Raw genomic sequence first — 24,957 nt, 5'->3', positions numbered from 1 at the left:
CACCAAAATCCCTCTGGAACCTAACCAACTTTTGGAAAACACTTATCCTTGCATTTTTGGGATTATAAAAACCCCACATCTCCTATCTTCCTGGCAATCCTCTCAAACCTGGGATTAGAGAGAAAACCTATTATGGCAGAAAATAAAGCTTCTTTAATTTGACTCAAAATGTTTGGGTTGGTGTTCTTTCCTTCAGTGGGAATATCACTACCCATCTTGGCCCCTTTCCTGGAGTTGTGATATATTTCTTCATTTCTGGTGTGTCTGCACCTTTTGTCATCTGCCTGGATTAGGCAGTTACAATTTCCCATCTTCTTTAATCATTGGAAAATGAGGCACCATGAGGAGCTATAAAGGATTTCTTGCCTGACAGCCATAATCTTTCTTACCTCCATTGTGGAGAAACAATCCAATTGGCTGATGTTTATCTTGATCAATCACCCCACCTGACATTGTTATTTCATTCTCAGTCTGTTGGATTAAGGATATCAAAAGCTCAAAGTGGCTTGGGAGAAGTCTGTGCTTCTGGTTCAATGATCTGTTTTTGTGGCTCCAAACAGGAGCACTGCCCACACCACCTATCATGGTGGAATCAGAACTTCCAGGCCAGAAGAACTTAAGGTCATGGAGACAGGAAGAAATTTTTTTCTCAAGAGATTGCCAGGGGTGATAGTGAGTGTTACTATTCCCTTTTCTACCCCCTGGTGCCTGGTCCCATGGATCTGGGCTATGGAGAAACCTGCCTCCTGACTAATCCTACAAAAACCCTCCAAGTGGCTGCCACTTCATTGGCTCTGTAACTTTCTCTTCAAAAGTTCCTAACAGCGGCTCCAATAAGTCTGTGAATCTGGTACAACCAGTGGAATGCATGATTGTGGGCCAGAGTTGTACCTCTGAATGAGAATTTAGTATCCTTGTCAGATGGTATACTGTGTGGAATACCATGATAGTTGAGAAGACAATCTGTTAGACGCTGTATGATAGTTGTGGTAAAAATCATTACAGGCAGGAAATGCAAATATATAACTAGAATAAGTATCTCCTTCATGATGGACATAGCGTTGTCCAATCCACAGAGGAAGTAGTCCAATGTATTCATCCTTCATGACCTGGTTCCCTGGTCAGACCGGGGAACGATGACATATCTGGGGCTCTGTGTTGGTCTCTGTTGTTGGCAGATCAGGCATTCAGCAGCAGCTGTAACCAGGTCACTCTTGATGAGTGGATATCCATGTTGTCAATCCATGCATAACCCCCATCTCAGATACAATAGCTACTTTATACATGGGCCCATTGGATAATAATGAGGATGGCTAGTTAACGAGTCTGACTGTCCACAGAGTGGGTCATATTATCTACTTGATTATTGACCTCCTCCTCTGATAAAGGTATCTTTCATCCACATTTAAGGGACTGGGGTTTTCACATTTTTTGCTGATTTGCAGATCTGTCCAAATATTTCTTCCCCAAATGTCTGTCCAATTTTTCTTTATTTCCTTTTTTGTTTTTATTTTTCTTCTCTCATACACTCCCATTTGAACACAGTCTCCCCTTCCTCCACTCCACAGAGATGTACGACTCCTCTATTTCCCTACAGAAAAGCACAGGTCTTTGGGGGCTATCAACTGAACACAACAAAACAAAATGTAATAATAGTAGGCACAAACCTTCATATCAAGACTGGAGAACCAACCCAGAAGGGAGAAAAGGTTCCCAAGATCAGACAAACAGGTCAGCACTCACCACACTCCCTCTGTTAGGACTCCCACAAATCCCATGAGCTAAACAACCACAGCATGTACACAAAGGACTAAGTGCAGACACATGCATGCTCTGTGATTGCCTCTACAGTTTCTGAGCCCCTATGAAGCCTGTTTAGTTGACTTTGTGAGTTCTGTTCCCCCTGTGTCTTTGATGCTTCCTACAATCTGCCTTCCCCTCTCCCTTGAGGTTCACTGAGTTCTGCTTAATATTTGGCTGTGGATCTCAGTATCTGCTCTCAATAGCTGTTGGAGAAATCCCAGCTGATGTCCATTGTACTAAACACCAATATCTGAGTGTAACAGAATTTCATTAGGTATTGTCTCATTGTGTGTTTGTGTGTGTGTGTGTGTGTGTGTGTGTGTGTGTGTGTGTGTGTGAAGACACTGCACAAACTTTCACAGATGAGCACAGCAGGATAAACTAAAATGGTCGTCTTCAAACAGAAACACCACTGGAATCCACAAGCTGACTCACTAAGCCTAGAGGACTAGGAAATACCTTCAGTGATTCAATCAACTCAGCAGTTCCCAGCCTAGCTCTCCTGAAATCTGGCTCTGATGCTGCTCATCCCTCAATCCAGGATAAATCAATCAATTGGTTTTGATCTCTGAATTTTTGGTTCCTCATTTAGGAGCCTTTGGCAGATGGCTAACTAGTAGCCTCTGTGACTTTTCTGTATGTGTTAAGGGCCATGGTTGGCAGAAAACTCCTTCCCTCAAATATGTCACTTGTAATGAAGGTAGACAATACCTACAAGAACCCTCATTTGTAAGAAATGTGCTCTACCTGTAAGTTCTGAGCTTCCATGAGCATGCTTCTGCAGAGTGGGAGCAATTCTCTCAATGGGGAACTGACTCCTGCATGGGTCTCAATTACAAGATTTTTAATATAGTTTCTCACTCCAGGAATGGAACAAGTGTAGCTTGTTGACTGAACTTTCTCACCAGAAGCCAATGTTATTGATCTTCAATTCGGTTTTAATGCCAGAACCAAGCTTTTTTTTTATTATTATTACTATAGCTATATAACAGAGAATGAAGTCAGGGATGGTGATGCCTCCAGAAACTGCTTTATTATAAAGGAATGTTTTAGATATCCTAAGTTTTCTTGTTTTCCATATGAAGTTGAGTATCTGTTCTTTTCCATAAGAAGTCGAGTATTTCTCTCTGTTTGTTTTTGTCTCTGTGTCTGTGTGGGGGGGTGTTTGCATGTTTTTTATGTGTTACTGTTAGTTTCATGTATATATATAATTTTATAACTCATTTAATTTCACATATCAGCCATGTATTCCCTCATCCTTCATTCTGCAAGCCCCAAGTCTCCCCCCAATCCAGCCCCATTCCAACCTCCTCCAAGGCAAGGTCTCCCTTGCAGAGTCAGCCCAGCTGGAGAGACACAGCCAAGGCAGTGCAGTCCCCTCATCTCTACACCAAGGCTGAGCAAAGTGGCCAAGCATAGGACCCAGGATCCAAAAACAGAGTTCTCAAGAGAAGAAGCTCAAATGTCTGAAAGACATTTAAGGAACTGCTCAATATCCTTAATCATCAGGAAAATGCAAATCAAAGCAACTCTGAGATACAATCTTACACCCCTCAGAAAGACTAAGATCAAAAACACTGAAGACAGCATATGTTGGAGAAAATGTAGAGCAAGGGGAACACTCCTACACTGTTGGTGGGAATGCAAACTTGCACACCCACTTTGGAAAACAATATGACGTTTTCTTAGAAAATTGGGAATCAACCTCCCTCAAGACCCAGCTATACCACTCTTGGGCATATACCCAAGTAATACTCAATCATACCATAAGAACACATGCTCACCTATGACCATAGCATCATTATTTATAATAGCCAGGACCTGAAAAAAACCTAGATGCCCTTCAACTGAAGAATGGATAAAGAAAATGTGGTACATACACACAATGGAGTACTACTCAGCAGAGAAAAACAATGACATCCTGAGGGTTGCAGGCAAATCAATGCAATTAGAAAATATCATGCTGAGTGGGTAACCCAGATTCAGAAAGACAAAAATGGTATGTACTCACTCATAAGTAAATACTAGATGTAAAACAAAGGATAACCAGACTGCAGCTCACAATTCCTGGGAGGCTAGTAAACAGGACCCTAAGAAAGACACAAAGATTGCCCAACAAAAACAGAGAAATAGATGCGAGATACATGAGCAAACTGGGGGTTGGTGTGTGTGTGTGTGTGTGTGTGTGTGTGTGTGTGTGTGTGTGTGTGTGATTTCTGCACACACTTCCAAAGCTGAGCAGTGCTGGATGGACTAAAATGGCATTCTTCAAACGGAAACACCACTGGAATCCACAAGCTGATTTTAAGTTTTTTATTCATTTGATATTTTATTTGGGTAGGTACAGTCTACAGAGAGGGATGTGCCCATGGAGAAAAGAAGAGGACTGAACAAGGGTCCTGTGCAAGAACAACAATTGCATTAGCCAACTGAGATATCTCTCCAGTCCCACAAACTGAGTTTGGAGAAAAATGCCTTAATTCTCTTCCCCTTCTCTTGTAACCAAATAGTCACGTTTATTTTCTTCTTTCTGAGTCCTTCACAATATTTTCTGCTCAGTCCAATACAGACAAGTTGCTCCAAAGAAACCCTGTTGTAATGTGCTTGGGACCGCAACTAAAATGTATTCCAGTTCCCAACGCATTGGAGAGAAAAATCAAACCAGTACAGTAACAGGGTAGTGTATACAACATAGCTCAGCACTTCCCCTCCCTGAACCTGAGAATCACCTCATTTTCAGCTGTATTAAAGCCTGAGCCACCATGCTGACTTTTCCTAGTTTCACTGGAAATGCTTCATACATCCCATAGTCTAGCCAGGTGTCATTGGTAACAACACCATCTGCTGCTTCAGGGAGAGAATTGTAGGTCACAGCTGACCAAGTCCTAGGATTGCTTCAAGCATTTGAAAGGGGGCTTCAGGTAAGGGAGATGAGCAAAAGCCAGGTAACATTGTGCTTCAGCCACTAAACGAGGATATGAGCCCACCATTGCCTTCCAGCCTGAGGTCTCAGAGACCTCAGAAGCATAAGCTGTAATGAAATCCAGTGCCTGAGTTTTCAGCTGCTCTGAGCTGTGGAGGTCAGCCAGGAAGAGAGTGTGGGCAGCATTCTCCTCAGAGAGTTCCATGCAGAGGGCATCCTCACACATGACCTTCAAACGCTTCAGGCCATACTTGTCAGCATCTGCCAGCAGAGCATCTGCCATGCTGTCCAGGTCTGGTGCTGTTCCTGTGTAAATGAAGTTCATCATTGCCTTGAAGACTTGTGGCTCCAGGTCAGGGATCTCAACACGATTCTTTCTACTCTCCTCCATGTCATGTTGAAACATGGCTCTGAAAACTGGAGAGTGAGCTGCTAAGATGGCCTTGTGAGCCCAAAATTCCTGGCCAGCTACCACCAGGCAGCAGTCTGTGAATCAGGAATTCTCCCACAGCTCTCCTAGCTCATCTTCCGATGTGCATCTTGGAACTTGAATCCCTGTCTTCCTGTTCTGGTCAGAGATGCTGAAGGAGTCTTTGATCACGCTCACCATGCACAGGAGGGTGAGCTGATCATGTGGGAGAAGACAAGGTGCATGGGACAGGAGGAAATCTCATAGGGTGTATTTTTTGAATCCATAACCAAGGCCTGGCACAAACCTAAAAGCTTTTAGGCTCTTCCTGGTTTGTTTTTTCTCCTTTGTCGCTTATGATCCAGAACTAGAACTTTGCCCAAACATGACTCTTTAGACAGCTGAGCAAAACTAGATTAACTGGCAGGTAATCTGCACTTACTTCATCGAGTCCATTCGGGATTACTGTCAAACACCATTTGTCATTGGCTTCTATTGAAAAAGTTGGGCTTCTAAGGCTTCCTAGCCTTTCCTCCACAATAGAATGGAAGTTGCTGATGGCCCACATATAAGAGAAATTCTGAAGGCTGATTTGAGTGTGGTCCCATCTCTGGACTGTCCCATCTCCTGCCATTTCTCCTGGAGGTAGTTTGAAGGTTAAACTGGATCCAAAAATGAAGAACTAGCAATTTTTTTCTCTTCACCTTGTGAGACACAATAACAGACATGAATTAGATGTTATGTTTTTGTTTTTCCTGTATTCTCTGTTAAACGGGGCTTGAAATTTGGATCTGAGATATTTTCTATACAGATTTCAATACTAATTTCAGAGAAGTCAGTGTGTGCTACTAGGACCTTTTACATCACTCCCTTTTTTGTCTAGATTGAATCTTAGGTCAATAGGTAAATGATTTTGAAAATTAAACACAGCTGTTGAATATTTTGGAAAATTTTATGCACTCATATCAAACAATGTTGTACTAGGGTCTCTAGAGTAACAGAACATATATAAGGAATCTCTCTGTGTATGAAGGAAGGGGATTTATTAGAATGGCTTAGGTCTGCAGAACTGCTAATCTCCCATTGGCTAACTGTGAAGGAAAAGTCCAATATTCCAGTACTTACTCAGTCTAGGAGGTTGGATGTGTCCACTGGTCTTCAGTGTATACTAGAGTTCTAAACATTCTCTAATGCCAGGGAAGGGATGGATTTGCTGCAAGGTGAGGGCAAGCAGGCAAATAGCAAGAGCTTCCTGCTTCCAAGTCCTTTTACACGCTTCCAACAGAGGGTGTGGCCCAATTTAGGGTGTATCTTCCAGCTTTAAGATCTGGATTAAAGGTGTGTGTCTTCAGACCTTGAGATCCGTATTAAATATTTGTGTCTTTTTACCTCCAAAGTCTGTACTTGAATTGGATCTTAACTACTTCAACTGAAGGAAAACACTTCTCTCTTGTGTGCCCTCCATTTTAGGGTTTTAGTAAATTCCATGTCTTTTTAAGTTGGAAACTAGAATAACCAGCACAAGTGTATTTTTCTTACTGTGGCTCATCTTAAATAAAATAGGGATGGCGTCCATTACTACACAGCTGTTATTTCCTCTTTTCGGGGTTTTACAATAAATCTTCATACTAACATGATCTGGGAAGAGGTGTCTTCCTTTCTCTGTCAGGGATCTCAGTGTTCACAACTTCTGGATTCTGGTACAGCAAACGGCCAATCTTAGGGTGAACTTTTAAGCACAAAAACCATACTCTGGGTTCACAAACTTCAATTAACAAGAACAATTATCCAGAAGCGGCACTACAGAAGCCAAAATGTTACTGTATTTCAAGCAAGGTTTGAACATTTAGAGGTATTCCTAGAGCTGTGGACTTAGGTAGATTAAGCCTTCCTTTTTGTTATCACAGGGGATTGCTGTTTTTTTCCAAAAATGCTGGATTTTACACCATGCACAGTACTTCTGTCATGGAGACAGCTGTACTTAGGTGTGCGGCCCCGGTAATGTCTGGGCCCTGTTACACAGATGGGTCTGTGCACCATGAGCATATGGTGCCCTCAGAGGTCAGAAGAGGCTATTGGATCTCCTGAATAAGTGTAAACTGGAGTTACCAACTGTGGTCAGGTACCCTATGAATGTAGTAAATTGGATGCCAATCTTCTGGGAAGGTATCCAGCAACTTTTACTGCTGAACCATTACTCCATCCCATCCCAGTTACTTTCTTGAAGAGGACAGAACAGCACTGAAATACTAGTTCATTCTCTAAAGCTTTGGCATCTTAAAAGTTTTAGCAGGAATTCAAGAGGTAATCATGATTTCATTTCTACATCTTTCTTTCATTTTTGACAGCTTTCCACTCTGCATGTCTGGCTCTCTTAAAAGTTACTGTATGGACCAAGTTAGCCTCAGTCTCGCAGAGTTGAGTCAGTCTCTGCCTTCAGACTACTCTGATAAATGCCATAGACTATCACATCATGCCTGGTTCATGAATTTCTATTTAATCACAGTAACCACAGTGTTAGTCTTAAACAAATAATATTGAAAGTTTGCTTTTAACATTAATTTAAAGAATATAAAGACTTTTTATTCATCTTAATATTAATTAATTTGACTAAAATATGTTGAGTCAAATTAAATAATCTTTATTTCCTGCCAAAATAGGTTTTCTCCTTAATACTTGGACTGAGAGATAAGCCAGGATCATAGCAAAAGTGGGGGATTTAAACTCCAAAAATGCAAGGCTAAGGGTTTTCTGAGGGTTGGAGAGAGTGTTCCAGAGGAATTCGGGTGATGTAGGATCTTGGCTGAATTTTTTCACCAGGAGCCAATGAAAAAGAGAAATAATTGGACTGTTGGTTATTTTGAAGTCTAATTTCTTGAGTTCTTTCTATATTCTGGATATCAGCCCTCTGTCAGATGTGCGGTTGGTGAAGATCTTTTCCCATTCTATAGGCTGTCATTTTGTTTTGTTGACCATGTCCTTTGCCGTACAAAAGCTTCTCAGTTTCAAGAGGTCTCATTGATTAATTGTTTCTCTCAGTGTCAGTGCTACTAGTGTTATATTTAGGAAGTGATCTCCGACGCCAATGTGTTCAAAATTACTTCCTACTTTCTCTTCTGTCAGGTTCAGAGTAACTGGATTTATGTTGTGGTCTTTGATCCTCTTGGACTTAAGTTTTGTGCACGGTGAGAGATATGGACCTATTTGCAGTCTTCTTCATGTTGACATCCAGTTATGCCAGCATCATTTGTTGAAGATGCTTTCTTTTTTTCCACTGTACAATTTTGGCTTCTTTGTCGAAAGTCATATGTTCATAGGTGTGTGAATTAATTTCAGGGTCTTGATTTCAGTTCCATTGTTCCACATGTTGGTTTTTATGCCAGTACCAAGCTGTTTTTTGTTACTGTAGCTCTATGGTAGAGCTTGAAGTCAGAGATAATGATGCCTCCAGAGGTTGTTTTATTATACAGGATTCTTTTGACTATCCTGGTTTTTTTATGTTTCCATATGAAGTTGAGTATTGTTCTTTCTAGGTCTGTGAAGAATTGTGTTGGCATTTTGATAAGGATTGCATTGAATCTGTATACTGCTTTTGGTAAGAATGTCATTTTTACTATGTTAATCCTACCTATTCATCAGCATGGGAAATCTTTCCATTTTCTGACATCTTCTTCAATTTCTTTCTTCAGGGACTTAAAGTTCTTGTCATATAGGTCCTTCACTTGCTTAGTTAGAGTTACCCCAAGGTATTTTATATCATTTGTGACTATTGTAACGGTGATGTATCTCTGATTTCAGGGGAAAGAGAGCTTAGAGGAGCAGGATGTCCCAGCTGGATCAGGAACTGAGTGGGAGAACAAGGAAAGAGATACCATGGTAAATGTTGCATTTTGTCAAAGGCCTTTTCAGCATCTAGTGAGATGATCATGGTTTTTTATTCTTTCAGTTTGTTTATATGGTGTACTACATTGACAGACTTTCGTATGGTGAACCACCCTTGCATCCCTGGGATGAAGCCTACTTGATCATGGTGGATACTTGTTTTGAGGTGTTCATGGAGTCTGTTTGCCAATATTTTATTGAGTATTTTTGCATCAATGTTCATGAGGGAGATTGGTCTGTAGTTCTCTTTCTTTGTGGCATCTTTTTTTTGGCTTGGGAATAAGGGTAATTGTAGCCTGGTAGAAAGACCTTGGTAATGTTCCTTCTGTTTCTATTGTGTGGAACAATTTAAAGAGTATTGGTATTATCTCTTCTTGGAAGATCTTGTAGATTCTGCACTGAAACCATCTGGTCCTGGACTTTTGTTGTTGCTGTTGTTGTTGTTGTTGGGAGACTTTAATGACTGTTTCTATTTCCTTAGGGGTTATTGGTCTATTTAAATAGTTTATCTGATTTGCATTTCCCTAATGATGAGGGATGTTGAGCAATTCCTTAAATGTCTTTCAGCCATTTGACCTTCCTCTGTTGAGAATTCTCTGTTTAGTTCTATAGACCATTTCTTAATTGGACTGTTGGGCATTTTGATGTCTAATTTCCTGAGTTCTTTATATATTCTGGATATCAGCCCTCTGTCAGATGTGCGGTTGGTGAAGACCTTTTCCCATTCTGTAGGCTGTGGCTTTGCCATGTTGACCATATTCGTTGGTCTACAAATGCTTCTCAGTTTCAAGAGGTCCCACTGGTTGATTGTTTCTCTCAGTGTCTGTGCTACTGGTGTTATATATAGGAAGTGATATCCGATGCCAATGAATTCAAGACTACTTCCTACTTTCCCTTCTATCAGGTTCAGAGTAACTGAATTTATGTTAGGGTCTTTGATCCACTTGGACTTAAGTTTTGAGCACGGTGAGAGATATGGACCTATTTTCAGCATTCTAAACATTGATATCCAGTTATGCCGGTACCATTTATTGAAACGACTCTGAGATACCACCTTATACCCGTCAGAATGGCTAAGATCAAAAACACTGAAGACAGCTTATGTTAAGAGGATGCTGAGCTATGTGACTCTCCTCCACTGCTAGTGGGAATGCAAGCTTGAACAACCACTTTGGAAATCAATATGGCGCTATCTCAGAAAATTGGCAATCCATCTCCCCCAAGACCCAGCTATTCCACTCTTGGACATATACCCAAAGAATGCCCAATCATACCACAAGGGCACTTGCTCAACAGTGTTTCTATCAGCATTGTTTGTAATACCCAGAACCTGGAAACAACCTAGATGCCCTTCAATTGAAGAATGGATAAATAAAATGTGGTACATATACACAATGGAATACTACTCAGCAGAGAAAAACAATGGCATCATGGGGTTTGAAAGCAAATGGATAGGTCTAGAAAAAAATCATCCTGAGTAAGGTAACCCAGACTCAGAAAGACAAACATGGTATGTACTCACTCATAGGAGAATACTAAATGTAAAACAAAGATGACTAGACTGCTACTCACAACTCCAGGGAGGCTACCTAGAATACAGGACGCTAAGAAAGACACAGGGATTGCCCAATGACAGAGAAATGGATGAGATCTACATGTACAACCTGGACATGAGTTGGGGTAATGAAGGGCAATGTTCAAGGGAAAGAGCGCTTTGGGGAGTGGGAGATACCAGCTGGATCAAGAACATAGAGGGAGAACAAAAAATAAGAGACCATGATAAATGAAGACCACATGAGAATAGGAAGAAGCAAAGTGCTAGAGAGGTCCACAGAAATCCACAAAGATTCCTCCACAATAGACTACTGGCAATGGGTGAGAGAAAGCCCAAACTTACCTACTCTGGTGATAGGATGGCCAAACATCCTAATTGTCATGCTAGAAATCTCATCCAATGACTGAGGGAACCAGATGCTGAGATCCACCTCCAGGCCCTAGGTGGAGCTCCAGGAGTCCAATTGATGAGAAAGAGGAGGGATTGTATGAGTGAGAATTGTTGAGACCAAGATTGGAAAAACACAAGGACAAATAGCCAAACGAATGGAAACACATGAACTATGAACCAATAGCTGAGGAACCCCCAACTGGATCAGGCCCTCTGGATAAGTGAGACAGTTGATTAGCTTGATCTGTTTGGGAGGCATCTCTGTTTGGAACCTGGAGCTTATTCAGGGACACTTAGCTCAGCATGGGATGAGGGGACTGGATCTGCCTGAGCTGAATCTACCAGGTTGAACTCAATCTCCAGGGGAGTCTTTACCCTGGAGAAGATGGGAATGGGGGGTGGTGGGGATCCTATGTTTCTTTTTTTACTTTACAAAAAATTAACTTTACATTTCAGCCATGGATTCCCCTGTCCTCCCTCCTCCTACCCACACCTGCCTTCCTCCAATCTAGGCCCATTCCCACCTCCTCCAAAGCAAGGACTCCCCTACGGATTCAGTTCAGCCTGGTAGATTCAGTTGAGTCAGGTCCAGTCCGCTCCTCCCTTCACCAAAGCTGAGCAAAGTGTCTCAGCATAGGCCCTAGGTTCCAAAAAGCCAACTCATACACTAAGGGACAGGTCCTGTTCGCACTATCTGCGGGGGGGCCTCCTAAATAGTTCAATCTAGTCCACTGTCTCACTTATCCAGAGGGCCTGATCCAGTTCCATGGGGGCCCCTCAGCTACTGGTTCATAGTTCATGTGTTTCCACTAGTTTGGCTATTTGTCCCTGTGCTTTTTCCAATCATGGTCTCAATATCTCTTGCTCATATAATCCCTCCTCTATCTCACCAATTATACTCACTCCTGGAGCTCCAACTGGGGCTTGGCCATGAATCTCTGCATCTGCTTCCATCAGACACTGGATGAGAGTTCTATCATGACAGCCAGGGTGATCGGCCATCTGATCACCAGAGTAGGTCAGTTTGGGCTTTCTCTAAGCATTGCCAGTAGTCTATAGTGGAGGTATCTTCGTGGATTCCTGGGGACCTCTCTAGCACTCTGCTTCTTCCTATTCCCATGGGGTCTTCCTTTATCATGGTATCTCTTTCCTTGTTCTCCCCCTCTGTTCCTGATTTAGCTGGGACTTCCCACTCCCCCAATGTCTCTTTCCCCCGACCCTTGCCCTTCATTACCCACCCCTCAAGTCCAGATTGCTCATGTAGATCTCCTCCATTTCTCTGTCATTTGGCAATCCCTCTGTCTTTCTTAGGGTCCTCTTTACTTGCTAGCCTCCCTGGAGTTGTGAATGGCAGTCTGGCCATCCTTTGCTTTACATCTAGTATCCACCTATGACTGAGTACATACCATATTTGTCTTTCTGAGTCTGGGTTGCCTCACTCACGTTGATTTTTTTCTAGATCCATCCATTTGCCTGCAAAACTCATGATGTCATTGTTTTTATTTGCTGAATAGTACACCATTATGTATATGTACCACACTTTATTTATTCTTTAATTGAAGGAGATCTAGGTTGTTTCCAGGTTCTGGCTATTACAAACAATGGTGCTATGAACATAGCTGGGCATGTGTTCTTGTGGTATGATTGAGTATTCCTTGGATATATGCCCAAGAGTGGTATAGCTGGGTCTTGAAGGAGGCTGATTCCCAATTTTCTAAAACTATCTGTTTCTGTGTTTCATTTGTTAGGGAGACTTAGTAATCATGCTAATTTATTAGTGCTTTTCTGTCTACTTATAATACATGTCTGATCTTGATTTTGTTTGTGCTAAGTGGGACATATTGATTATTTTTTTATTTTTTATTTTTTTCAATTTACATAGCAACCACAGATTCCCCTCTCATCCCTCCTGTTGCTCCCACTCTCCTCACCTTCTCTCCTTGTCCCCACCACTCATCCGCTCTTCTAACAGGGTAAGTTCTCCCATGGGGAGACAAGCAAATCCTGGTACATTCAGTTGAGGTAGGACCAAGCCCATCCCCAAAGCATCAAGGGTGAGCAAAGTGTCTGGTCCTAGGAAATGTGATCCAGAAAGCCAGGTCATGCACCTTGGATAGACCCTGATCACTCTGCCATGAGCCCCTCAAACCGACCCAGCTACACAACTGTCTCTGTATGCAGAGGTTCTAGTCTGGTCCCATGTAGGTTCCACAGCTGTAGGTCTAATGTTCATGAGTTTCTTTGAGCTTGGTTCAGTTGTCTCTGTAGATTTTCCCATCAGGATCTTGACCCCCTTTACTCACATAATCCCTCTTCCTACCCTTAAACACGACTCCTGGAGCTCAGCCAGGTGCTTGGTTGTCATTCTCTGTATCTACTTCCATCAGCTACTGAACGAAGGCTCTGTGATAACTCTTAGGGTATTCATCAGAATTATTACAAGGGTAAGCCAGTTCAGGTACCATCACTACTATTACTAGTAGTCTAATCTGGGATTGTGGGTTAATGGAAATTTCCCTAGCACCAGGCGCCTGTGACCTTTCTCTAATTCCTTATAAGAGGTCAAGTACAATGCCAGGAAACATCGCCTCCTTTGGGTTATATAGCCCAAGGTCATGGATGCAGCAAATACTGCTACATTTGCCCATTTAATCTAAATGAAAAGGTTCTAATCTTAATGCAAACCATATACTGTAGCACGAATCTTGAAAGTTCTTGTTAACAAAATCAAACCCAGGGCCAGGTATTATAGTGAATGTTGGAAGATCAGACAAGCAGAACAAGTCACAGCTTCCTCACCTCACCAATTGCTCAGCTGATCCTGTTCCCTCAGACTGGAAGCCTCTGAGTCCTCATCCAAATGGATCTCAGCTGAACTGCTACTCAAAAGCCTAAAAGCTTAACCAGCCCTAGTTCCTGGTCCTCATGCCTTATATACCTTTCTGCTTTCTGCTATCACTTCCTGGGATTAAAGGCTCACTAACTAGGATTAAAGGCATGAGTCACCATGTCTGGCAGTTTTCAGTGTGGCTTTAAACTCTGCCTCCCAAGTGATAGGATTAAAGGCGTGTGTCCCACCATTTTCTGGCCTTATATCTAGTAGCTGTTCTGCTCTCTGACTCCAGATAAGGGTACACAATATTTTGGGGAACACAATATACAATAAGAACGAATATCAATTATTGTTCAGGAAAAAGACAGGATAATGTCATAAACAAAAATGGAATTACAACCAACACAAATAACATTAAACAAGAAAGTCATGCCAAATGTCCAAAACATGGGTAAATGGCACATTACTGATGTTACTCTAATAGCTGTCCTGTTGTGAAGATTCTAACTCTAGTACTAATATGTTCTAGCTAAGACACAAGAAGACTGCAATTGTAACTATCTAGTCTTCAACTCCATCAAAGACCAGAGAAGGAACATAATAAAACCAGAGAAAACTAAAAATGCAAGCAAGCCATTTCTGAAATTCTTGTGAGAATAGACACAGATAGCTGGCAGCCTGGACAGTCACCTAAAATTTCTCAGCATCATTGGGGCAACCAATTTGTCTACAGACCTAGAATAGCTGACAGACCATTTTTAGAAGCAGGTATTTTTGAAGACCATCTTACCCTGTCTTGGCAAAGTTCACTAGTCACTTTTCCTTGTTTTCCTTAACTTGTCAGTGGTCTTAATTTTTACAGTATGGATGACAGGTAAAGAGCTCATACATTTTCTAGATCCATCAATTTGTTTGCAAATTTCATGATATCATTGTTTTTACTGCTGAGGGAGAGGAGTGGGTGATGAGAACATAGGGAAATGTGAGGGTCAAGCTGGAACAGGGACAGAGTTGGAGGGCAGGGAGGAAGATACCATGATAGATGAGGACATCTTGGAAACAGGTAGAGGCAGGGTTCTGGGGAGGCTCTCAGGAATCCACAAGGTTGACCACACCTTGGTCTGCTGGTAGCAGTCCAGAGGGGGCCTGTATCGGTCTACTCTGGTGACCAGCCTAGCAAATAACCTAGCTGTTATTATAGAGCCTTTGTGCAGTGACTGATGGAGGCAGATACAGGGATCCACAGCCACGCACCAGTCTGAGCTCCAGAAATACAACTGATGAGAGAGAGAGGAGAGATACTGCAGGCAAGGGATGTTGAGATCATAATGGGAGGACGTGCAGAGATGACTGACCACACTAGTAGAAGCCCATGAACTGTGGACTGGTGGCTGTGGAATACCCGTGGGACTGGACTAGGCCCTCTGGATATGGAGACGGTTGATTGGCTCGAACTCTTTGGGGGGCACCTAGGCAGGGGGATTGGGATCTGTCCCTGGTCTATGGGCAGGCTTCTGGAATCCGGTGCCTGTGGTGTGACACCTTGCACAGCCTTCCTGCAGTGGGAAGGGCCTTGGAACTGGCTAGGCTCAGTGTTCTGGGCTTTGCTGACTTCCAATGGGAGACCTCAATTTGGGGGATGTGGGGTGGCTTTGGAAAGAGGGCTGGGTGTGGGAGGAGGGAGGAGGGGGGATCGGTGGATAGTATGTGGAGTGAGTAGAAAATTTCTTAATAAATAAAAATTTAAAAGTAAATAATTAAATAATTAAATTAAAGAGCTCATACCTGATGAGCAGGAAGCAGAGCCCGGAACTCTTGAAGGTGACTCTCTTTTTTTCTGCCATTTATTCCATTCAGATCCACAGTACCAGGATTACTCAGCAAACTATAGTGGTCTTTCCCTTGTATCTCAGATAATGCTACTTGGAAACACTCTTCCAGATCTATCCAAGGACACTAAGATAAATAAATCAGAAATAATAGGTCTGACTTAGCAAAATGAAATAAGACCAGATATGTATTTGAAATAGATCATTAAACCCTAGTAAAAGAGCATAATCACTAAAAGTCTCCCCACCAAAAAAATTCCAGGACCAGAACTTTTGAAGGAAGCAGTACCTGAAATTCTGACCCCAAACACACATAGAGAATAGTCACTGATACTAGTGGTTAGCCACTTGCAAAAGCTTCTTAAGAGGAACCAGAAAGAAATCAGAGAAACAAAGAAATTGCAGAAAAAAAACTTTCAAAGTAGCCTCACATAATATAAAATATCTTGTGGGAAACTATAACAAAGCAAGTGAAAGACTTCTATGATCAGAACTTCAAGTCCTTGAGGAAGAAAGTAAAGAAGATACCAGAAAATGGAAAGATCTCCCATGATCATGGATAAGAAGAATCAACATAGTAAAACCAGTAATCTTACCAGAAGTGATATACAGATTCAATGCAATTCCCATCAAAATCCCAACATAATTCTTCACAGACTTGGAAAGAATAATACTTAACTTTATATGGAAAAACAAAAACCCTAGGATAGCTAAAAGAATCCTGTATAATAAAACAACCTCTGGAGGTATCATGGTCCCTGACTTCAAGCTCTACTATAGAGCTACAGTAATAAAAACAGCTTGGTACTGGAAAAAAAAAACTGACAGGTGGAACAATGGAATCGAATTGAAGATCCTGATATTAATCCATACACCTATGAACATATGATTTTCGACAAAGAAGCCAAAACTGTACCATGGAAATAAAGAAAGCATCTTCAACAAATGGTGCCGGCATAATTGGATGTCAACATGCAGAAGATTGCAAATAGATCCATATCTGTCGCCGTGCACAAAACTCAAGTCCAAGTGGATCAAAGACCTCAACAAAAATCCAGTTACACTGAACTTGATAGAAGAGAAAGTAGGAATTAGTCTGGATTGAATTGGCACAGGAGACCACTTCCTAAATACAACACCAGTAGCACAGACACTGAGAGCGACAATTAATAAATCAACCTCCTGAAACTGAGAAGCTTTTGTACAGCAAAGGACACAGTCAATAAGACCAAATGACGGCCTACAGAATGGGAAAAGATCTTCACCAACCCCATATCTGACAGAGGGCTGATCTCCTTAGTCATCTGGGAAATGCAAATCTACACAACTCTGAGATACCATCTTACACCTGTCAGAATGGCTAAGATCAAAAACACTGAAGACAGCTAATGATGGAGAAGATGTGGAGCAAGGGGAACACTCCTCCATTGTTGGTGGGAATGCAAACTTGTACAGCCACTGTGGAAATCAGTATGGCGGTTTCTTAGAAAATTGGGAATAAGTCTTCCCCAAGACCCAGTTATACCTCTCTTGGGCATATACCTAAGGAATGCTCAATCTTACCACAAGGACACATGCTCAACTATGTTCATATGAGCTTTATTCATAATAGCCAGAACCTGAAAACAACCTAGATGCACCTCAACTGAAGAATGGATAAAGAAAAATGTGGCACATATACACAATGGAGTACTACTCAGCAGTAAAAAACAATGATCCTGAAATTTGCAGGCAAATGGATGGATCTAGAAAATATCATCTTGAGTGAGGTAACCCAGACTCAGAAGGACAAATATAGTATGTACTCACTCATAAGTGGATACTAAAAGTGAGGGAAGGGATGGCCAGACTGCAACCGAAAACTCCGGAGAGGCTAGCTAACAGGAAAATACTCTAGGAGGGACACATGGATGATCCTGAAAAGGAGAAGTGGATGAGATCTACATGAGTGACCAGGGGGGTGGCAGAGGGCGAGGAAGAGGGGATGAGAACATAGGGAAATGGAGGGTCAACTTGGAACAGGGACAGAGTGGGAGGGCAGGAAGGAAGATACCATGATAGATGAGTACATCATGGGAATTGGAAGAGGCAGGGTGCTGGGGAGGCTCTCAGGAATCCACAAGGTTGACTCCACCTTTGGCTGCCTGGAAGTGGTCCAGAGGGAACCTGAACTGGTCTACTCTGGTGAGCACGCTAGTAAATAACATAGCTGTCATCATAGAGCCTTTGTCCAGTGACTGATGGAGGCAGATGCAGAGATCCACTGCCCTTGCTGTTTCATATGGAAATACAAAAAGCAATGGAAAACAAAAACATTCCTGTACAATAAAAGAACTGCTGTAGGTCTCACCATTCCTGATTTCATATTGTGCTTCAATATGGTAAAAAGAGCCTGTTACTGGCATGAATTGAATGGAAGACACAGGCATAAACCTACCTAGAGGGGCCATGCTACTGTAAGAGGCCTCTGCTGCCATCCAGGTCAGTGATGACATCTGAGCCCTGACTGATGCTGAGACTATATGTGGTTCGATGACCCCACTGAAGACAGAGCCTTTGCTCAAACTTGGATCTTTGGCCAGCTGAACAACACTATGTAAACTGACAGGTAATCTTTGCTTTCTTCATGGACTCAGTCAGGTATACTCTCAAACAACATTTCTATTTGACATTGGCCCCTGGTAAGAAAGTTCAGCCAAGTTCCTATACCACAAAAATTCTTCTGGACCCCCCAACCCTTGGAAAATCTTACTCTTGCTTTTTTGAGGTTATAAAAACCCCACTTCTCCAATATTCCTGGCTATTCCCTCAAACTTGGGATTAGGGTATGGTGGTATTTTATTTATACTGAAATGTGATTTTAATTGTATGTTAATAAATAAAGTTGCCCGGGGGTCAGAGCTATTAGAACCATAGCAAAAGCATGGCGGTGGTGGCGGTGGCACTGCACGCCTTTAATACCAGCGCTTGGTAGAAGAGCTTGGTAGATCTCTGTGTGTTCAGGGATACAGCCAGCATTGGAGACACACACCTTTAATACCTGGAGGGCTGTACATACAAGCAGTGACAAGGAGGTCACGTGTTTGGGTTTAAAACCAATGAGAAGGCAGAACAGAAAGACTATGTAAAGACATACACACAGGAAGTAGATCTCTTATAGAGAGGAAGGACCACCGCAGGATCAAGGGTAAGGTTTTAGGTCAAAGCTCTGACTTCTTGGCTTTCTCTTTTACATTGGTTCTGTGTTTCTTATTTAATAAGACTGTTAGTTACATCTACATTAGGGAGAAAACCTATTATGGCTGAAAATAAAGCTCAATTAATTTGACTCAAATTATATTTCTTGGTGGTTTACTTTCCTGTAGCAGGAATCTTAAAAGTTCTTATTAATAAAATCAAACCCAAGGCAAGTTATTGGGGTCCATGCTGGTAGATCAGAGAGACAGAACAAGCCACAGCTATCTCACCTCGCCGGATCCTCAGCTGGTCTTGTCTCCTCAGACTGGAGGCTTCTGTGTCCTCATCCCAATGAATCTCAGCTGAACTGTGTTGCTCCAAAGCCTGAAAGCTTAACCAGCTGAATGCTTAACCAACCAAATCTTCTTGTTTCTGGTCCTCACCCTTATATCTTTCTACTTTCTACCACCACTCCCTGGGATTAAAGGCTGGCTTTCTGGGATTAAAGGCGTGTCACCATGCTTGGCTGTTTCCAATGTGGCCTTGAACTCACAGAGATCCAGAGGGATTTCTATCTCTGGAATGCTAGGATTAAAGATGTGAGTGCCACCATTTTCTAGCCTTTGTATCTAGTGGCTGTCTGTTCTCTGACCCCAGATAAGTTTATTAGAGTACACAATATTTTGGGGAACACAATACCACCACACTTTCCTTTAGTGGGAATATCACTACCCATCTTGGCCACTTTCCTGGAGTTGTGATATATTTCGTCATTCCTGGTGTGTCTGTATTTTCTCTCATCTGCCTGCACCAGTCAGTTACAGTCTCCTATCCTCTTTACTCATTGGAAAATGTGGCACCATGAGGAGCCCTAAAGGATTTCCTGCCTGAAAGCCGTAATCTTTCTTTCCTCCATTGTAGAGAAGCCATGCAATTTCCTGATGTTTATCCTGATCAATAACAAACCTGACATGGTTATTTTTTTTCTTGGCCTGTTGGATTAAGGATATCAGAAGCTCAAAATGGCTTGGGAGAAGTCTGAGCTTCCAGTTCAATGATCTCTTTGTTGTAGCTCCAGTCAGGAGCATTGCCCCACCAATCACACTGGAATCATCATTTCCTAGCAAAACAATTAAAGTCATAGAAACAGAAAGCAAAGTTTTTCCCAACAGTTCAATAGTGGTAATAGTGAGTAGAACTATTCCCTTTTCTAACACATGGTGCTTGGACCCATGGATCTGGGCTATGGAGAAATCTGCCTCCTGGAGAATACTACTTCAGCCCTAAGGGTTGCTGCCACTTCATTGGCTCCATAACGGTATCTTCAAAACATCATAGGAGCTGCTTCAGGGTGTTGGAGAACATGCTCCAACCAGTGGATCCCATGATAGTGTGCCACAGATGCACCTATCTGTCTGTGGATTTTATCTTGGTCACAAGCTATACTGTGTGGAATAACATGATGGTTGAAAAGACATTCTGTTAGTCCCTGTGTGGTAGTTTTGGTAAAAATCATTCCAGGTGGGAAATGCAAATTTATATATATCTAGAATAAGAATCTGCTCCAGTAAGGAAGAAGTATTGTCCATTCCAGAGAAAGAGGTCCAATGTAGTCATCCTGTCATGACTTTGTTGGATGGTCAGCCTGGGGAATGTGACATCTCTGGGTCTCTGGGTTGGTCCTTGTTTTGGCATATCTGGCATTCAGCAGCAGGTGTAACCAAGTAAGTCTTGAAGAGTGGATACCTATGTTGTTGATTTCATGCATAAACCCATATCAGCTACAATGGTAACTGTGATCATGGGCCCATGGGGCAATATGAAAAATGACTTGGGAACAAGTCTGACAGTCCATGAAATAGTTCATCATATATAATTAATTATTGACCTCCTCCTCTGCTGAATGCACTTTCATGAGCATTGTTAGGGGACAAAAATATCTTCACATTCTTTGCTCCTTTGCAGATCTGTCCAAATACTTCTTCCCCAAATGTCTTTCCAATTTTACTTTATTTCCTTATTTGGTTTTCTGTTTTCTTCTCTCATACAATGCCAACTGTCCATAGTCTCCCCTCCTTCCACTCCACATAGATATACTACTCCTCTGTTTCCCTACAGAAAAGCATAGATCTCCTGGGGATAGCAACTGGACACAACATACCAAGATGTAATAATATTAGGGACAAACCCTTATATCAAGCCTAGAAGAGTGAACCCAGAAGGAAGAAAATGTTCCCAAGATCAGATAAATATGTCAGAAACTCCTCATATTCACCTTCTTAGCTGTCTCACCAAATACTAAGCTAAAAAAAAACACAGCATGTATGCAAAGGACTTATTACAGACCCATTCAGGCTCTGTGATTGTCTCTTAGGTCTCTGTTAGTCCCAATGAGCTCTGTTTAGATGAATCTGTGGGCTCTGTTTACCTGGTGTCTTTGAACCCTCCTGTAATCCTGCCTTTCTCCGTTCTTTGAGGTTCCCTGATCTCTGCCTAATGTTTGGCTGTGGATCTCAGTATCTGCTCCCATCAGCTGATGGAGAAAGCCTAACTGATGGCAATTGGGCTAGGGACCAATCTTGAGGGTAACAGAATTTCATTAGGTATTTTCTCATTAATGTGTGTGTGTGTGTGTGTGTGTTTGTGTGTGTGTGTGTGTGTGTGTGTGTGTGTGTGTGTGTGTGTGTGTGTGTGAATAAAGATGGCACAAACTTCCAAAGATGAGCAGAGTTGGATGGATTAAAATGGGATTCTTCAAACAAAAACACCACAGGAATCCACAAGCTGATTTTAGAATTTTTATTTCATTTGATAATTTATTTGGGAAGGTATTGTCTCCAGAGATGGAGGTACCCATGGGGACAGGAAGACAACTGAACAAGGGTCCTCTACAAGAACAATAATTGTTTTTGCCAACTGAGTCATCTCTCCATTCCCACACACTGAGTTTGGAGGAAAATGTCTACTTTCTCTTCCACTTCTCTTGTAAGAAAACATTCATGTTTATTTTCTACTTTCTGAGTCCTTGAACATATGTTCTGCTCAGTCCAATCCAGACAAGTTTCTCCAAAGAAACCCTGTTGTAATATGCTTGGGGCCAGCAACTAAAACATATTCCAGTTCCCAACTCATTGGATAAAAATCAAATCAGTACAGTAACAGGTAGTGTATAATATAGCTGAGTACTTCCCCTCCCTTAACCTGAAAATCAACTCATTTACAGCTGTATTAAAGCCTGAGCCACTATGCTGTGTTTCCCAAGTTTCAATGGAAATGCTCCACACATTCTATAGTCTACCCAGGTGTCATTGGTAACAACTACCGGCTGCTGCTTCAGGGAGACAAGTATAGGACACAGCTGACCAGTTCCTAGGATTGCTTCAAGCGTTTGAAAGGGGGCTCCAAGAATGGGAGATTTGCAGAAGCCAGGGAACGGTATGCTTCAGCCACTAAATGGGGACATGAGCCTACCATTGCCTTCCAGCCTGAGGTCTCACAGACCTCAGAAGCATGAGCTGTAATGAAATCCAGTGCCTGGGTTTTCAGCTGCCCTGAGATGTGGAGGTCAGCCAGGACAAGAATGTGGGCAGCATTCTCCACAGAGAGGTCCCTGAAGAGGGCATCCTCACACATGACCTTCAAACGCTTCAGGCCATACCTGTCAGCTGCTGCCAGCAGAGCATCTGCCATGCTGTCCAGGTCTGGTGCTGTTCCTGTGTAAATGAAGTCCATCATTGCCTTGAAGACTTGTGGCTCTAGGTCAGAGATCTCAAAGCGATTCTTTGTGCTCTCCTCCAAGTCATGTTCAAACATGGATCTGAAAACTGGAGAGTGAGCTGCTAAGATGGCCTTGTGAGCCTGAAATTCCTGGCCAGCTACCACCAGGCAGCAGTCTGTGAATTGGGAATTCTCCTTCAGCTCTCCTAACTCATCTGCCAATGTACATCTGGGAATTTGAATCCCTGGCTTCCTTTTCTGATCAGACATACTGAAGGAGTCCTGGACCACGCTGACCTTGCAGAGGAGGGTGAGCTGATCATCTGGGAGAAGACGAGGAGCTTGGGACAAGAGGAAATCTCGAAGGATGTACTTTTTGAATCCATAGCCAAGGCCTGGCATGAACATAAAGGCTCTTGGGCTCGTCCTGGTTTGCATTTTCTCTCCTTCTTTGCTTATGATCCAGAACTGGAACTTTGCCCAAACATGACTCTTTGGACAGCTGAGCAAAAGTAGATTAACTGACAGGTAACCTGCACTTATTTTATCGATTCCCTTTGGGTATACTCTCAAACACCATTTGTCATTGGCTCCTATTGAGAAAGTTGGGCTTATAAAGCTTTCTGTTATTTCCTCCACAATAAAACGGAAGTTGCTGATGGTCCACATGTAGGAGAAATTCTGAAGGCTGATTTGAGTGTGGTCCCATCTCTGGGCTATCTCATTGCCAGCCATTTCTCCTGGAGGTAGTTTGAAGATTAAACTGGTTCCAAAATGAAGAACTAGCAATTGTTTTCTCTTCACCTGTGAGACACAAAAATAGACATGAATTATATTTTAAGTTTTTATTTCTCATCTATTCCCTTTTTGATGGGGCTGGAGACTTGGATCTCTTAAATTTTCTATACAGATTTCAATACTAGTTTCAGAGAAGACAGTGTAGGCTACTACTTACACTTACATCACTCCATTTTTCATCTAGATTGAATCTTACTTCAATGGGTAACTGGTTTTGACAATTACACACAGCTGTTGAATATTTTGGAAAATTATGTACACCACAAAATGTTGTACTAGGTTCTCTAGAGCAACAGAACATATACAAGGAATTTCTGTGTATGAAAGAAGATTTAGGGCTGCAGTCCTGCTAATCCCACATTGCCTATGACGGAAAGCCCAAGATTCCAGTACTTACTCAGTGCAGGAAGTTGGATGTGTCCACTGGTCTTCAGTATATACTGGAGTTCCAAATATTCTCTATTGCCAGGGAAGGGATGGACTTGCTGCAAGGTGAGGGCAAGCAGGCAAATAACAAAGCTTCCTGCTTCCCTGTCCTTTTATGCTTCCAGAAGAAGGTGTGGCCCAGTTTAGGGTGTGTCTTCCAGCCTTAAGATCTGGATTAAAGGTGTGTGTGTGTGTGTGTGTGTGTGTGTGTGTGTGTGTGTGTGTGTGTGTTCAGGCCTTGAGATCTGAATTAAATGTTTATGTCTTTGTAGCAGGATTCTTAAAAGTTCTTATTAATAAAATCAAACCTAAGAGCCAGGTATTGGGGTGAATACTGGAAGGTCAGAGAAACAGAACAAGCCGCAGCTATCTCACCTCGCCGGATTCTCAGCTGGTCTTGTCTCCTCAGACTGGAGGCCTCTGAGTCCTCATCCGGAATGGGTCTCAGCTGAATTACTGCTCAAAAGCCTGAAGCTTAACCAGGCCAAATGCTTAACCATCCAAAAAACTTCTAGTTTCTGGTCTTCACGCCTTATATACCTTTCTGCTTTCTACCACCATTCCCTGGGATTAAAGGCTGGCTTTCTGGGATTAAAGGTGTGTGTCACCATGCTTGGCTATTTCCAATGTGGCCTTGAACTCACAGAGATCCAGAGGGATTTCTGTCTCTGGAATGCTAGGATTAAAGGTGTGAGTGCCACCATTTTCTAGCCTTTGTATTTAGTGGCTGTCTGTTCTCTGACCCCAGATAAATTTATTAGAGTACACAATATTTTGGGGAACACAATACCACCACATATCTTTTTACCTCCAAGTCTGTTCTTGAATAGTATCTACTCACTTCAACTGAAAGAAAAATATTCTCATTCCTGTGCCCTCCATTTTAGGGTTTTAGTTAATTCCATGTCTTGTTAAGTTGGGAACAAGTTTATTTTGCTTATTGTAGTTCATATTAAATAAAACAGGGATGTTGTCCATTCCTACACAGCTGTTGTTTCCTCTCCTCAGGGTTTTACACCAACTCCTCCCACTAACATGATCTGGGAAGAGGTGTCTTCCTTTCCTAATCAGGTGTCTCAGTGTTCACAACTTGGAGATCAGAATGGAAGAATTTACACATGGTGGGCAAGAATCAGAGTCAGGTAAGAATTGCTGAAGGTGGCAGTCAGTTTAATTCAGACTCACATTCCCCAGCATAACACCACCAACTTGCAT

General features: G+C 42.2%; 2 pseudogenes; both read right to left on the bottom strand.

Moving 5' to 3' along the window:
* Positions 1 to 4,688: 4,688 nt before the first annotated feature.
* Positions 4,689 to 5,769, bottom strand: LOC143274038 (speckle-type POZ protein pseudogene; annotated as a pseudogene).
* Positions 5,770 to 22,170: 16,401 nt separating this feature from the next.
* Positions 22,171 to 24,957, bottom strand: LOC143274037 (speckle-type POZ protein pseudogene; annotated as a pseudogene).

The sequence above is a fragment of the Peromyscus maniculatus genome, chromosome 6 (assembly GCF_049852395.1).
Source record: "Peromyscus maniculatus bairdii isolate BWxNUB_F1_BW_parent chromosome 6, HU_Pman_BW_mat_3.1, whole genome shotgun sequence".
In the NCBI taxonomy this organism is placed as follows: domain Eukaryota; kingdom Metazoa; phylum Chordata; class Mammalia; order Rodentia; family Cricetidae; genus Peromyscus; species Peromyscus maniculatus.
Note: the sequence above shows the minus strand (reverse complement) of the source record. Positions and strands in the feature narration are given on the sequence as shown.